Here is a 2,490-nt window from a genome sequence, read left to right as displayed (position 1 = left end):
ACAAACTTGGAGACCCCCCCCCCGAAGAACTGTAAAGAATAACAAAAACCAGATACAGTGTAGCTTTTCTGATTGGCCAAACTTCTCTGATCTCTGAAGAGTGCCCGCCGTTGCCTCTACAGATGCACAAATCACTTTTGCTCCATATGTCACAGATTGATATGTGGTGCAAAAGGGAGATTGCGCGAAACTTGTCATTTGCAAGCAAAAACAGCATTTGAGACTCGTAGCAGCAGATTCGCCGTTGTCGTTATTATGCACTTGTGTTTGTGCTAGGAAAAGCATCCAAGAAAAAAATATATACATGTAAGAAAACATTCTACAAGTGTGCAAATCTCATTGCAAGAATTCACATACTGATTTGTGGATGTGCAAAATTCGTCCGTGACTTCACATTTTTGTTGCAGGTGTGTGAATGTGTTTTGCACCATATTCACTGCAGCAATAGTACCAAAACATGTGAGCATACGAATTTCTTGATTTGTGATTCGTAGAATAGGATTTGTGCATCTGCAATGAAGGATTCGAGAAGGTGTAACTGTTGTGTTGTGTTTGTGGGAGAGAGAAAAAAAATCTACAAGTTTGCAACTTTTGTCTGTGACTTCAAATTTACTGATACACACGTGTGGCTATTCTCTACTTCAACTACAAATTCCGCTGTCACAGACGCTCAGTTGTTTTGCACCAAAAATACCTTCATACCCAGAGTTTGGACCTGTTGATGTTGCTGAATATGAAGAACGGGTAGTTTGAAATTAGTAATTCTTTAGTAATAGTATCTTATATTAAAAGTTATGCACGAATATATAATCAGTGTTGAACAAGGTCCCTTATAATTTATTAGGTCCTTCTGGAACAAAAGTGAAACAAATAAATAAATAAAAAGGTTAGGGTATAGGCGTCTTAATGTTATTTTTATTTAAATATAGTATATAAATGTGTAACGCACGTTACAGTAATCACAAAAGTAAGATTACATGTTAATCATTGCACGTGTGGCATGAAGTGGTCAGGAGTTTGAAAATAACCAATAATAAAGAAATCCTATAGTCGACTGCCCCACCCGGAATACACCGGGACATAACAGCCCTAAGCAAAGGGACACCGGTTCGTTACCAAAGGCAGGGTGAGCATAATGATAGACAGATATAAACAAAAATCACTTTATTAACATATATAAACAAATCACTTTATTAACATACAATTAATAAAAACACATACAACACTTCACACAAGGTCTCAATCCATCACACGTCTTCACCAGTAACTTACAAAACAAGTACAATACAATAAGATAACAAAATAAAGAGGGAGGTGGCCAGCAAAGACCCTCAGATTTCTACCCCACACTCAATACCCATGACACACACTCGTGAAAAATCAAATATTAAACACAGCACTCCATGTGGACACGCAGTACAGGGTACCATGGCCAACCCCTCCCACCTAAATCCACGCACCAAACAATACAAAACAAAATACAACAGACGGACCCAGATGAATTCCAGACAGAACTATAACAGAACAAAACAGAGTAGAGCAGAGCAGAAGTGCAATCAGTTACTTGAGGTTCGTTAGGCTTCAATTAAGATAATTGGAAACCCCTGGACGTGCAATCAAACCAAGAAAACGGTACAATGCTGCAATACACATGGTCGCTCACCATGCAGGATTACAGCTACTTGCAGGCCCATATCTGAAAACTGGCCAACAGCCAGCACACGACAGACAGGAGGATAACCCAACTACTAACACTCATTCAAAGCACCACAAGTCACAAAGGGGCGGTACCAAGGATGATGCATCCCAAGCAACCAAACACTTCCCCCTTTTATATGCAAAACACAGGCACTAATTGGCTCATGAAACTTACCCAACTGACCAATCATGATAAAGTACAAACACGGATAGGTTCACCTGTTTGGGTAACGCCAGCCAATCATACTGGGTCTATACCTCACTCTGCTACATTCGCTAAATGGTCGCGAAGTTGCTATAGCAACAGTACACTGCTTGAGCGCTTTTTGTTACAATCAGTAGCCTATCGGACGTTTGATTGACAATAGTCAGCCTGCTGTTATAGCAAATTTTTATTTTAGATTTACATGTCACCAATATGTCTCAACAAGCCTATTTTGTTTAAAAAAAAATTCTCAAAAGAGCCTTAAGCTATTCCACCATAAAGAAAGCACAGACTCAATAATGGCTACGTTTACATGCACAATTTTTGGTTCAATCGGACTGAATTCATTCCGATTGATGAATCTGAATGTAGTGTTTACATGAACGCTAAATAAAGTGATCGGGTTGATGTGTGTGTTTATATGTCACAAGCTTCAAATCGGAATTGATTTTTTTTTACATGCGCACACTGCACAAATATAGTTTCTCACTATTGGCACATAATAGTGCCAATAGTGCCTAACCACTCTCCTACACGGTTTTTTTTTATTTGTTTCTAACAGCAGAATTAATATTTATCCATTTATG

Source organism: Sinocyclocheilus rhinocerous, unplaced genomic scaffold (assembly GCF_001515625.1).
Source record: "Sinocyclocheilus rhinocerous isolate Xijiao unplaced genomic scaffold, SAMN03320098_v1.1 scaffold813, whole genome shotgun sequence".
In the NCBI taxonomy this organism is placed as follows: domain Eukaryota; kingdom Metazoa; phylum Chordata; class Actinopteri; order Cypriniformes; family Cyprinidae; genus Sinocyclocheilus; species Sinocyclocheilus rhinocerous.
Note: the sequence above shows the minus strand (reverse complement) of the source record.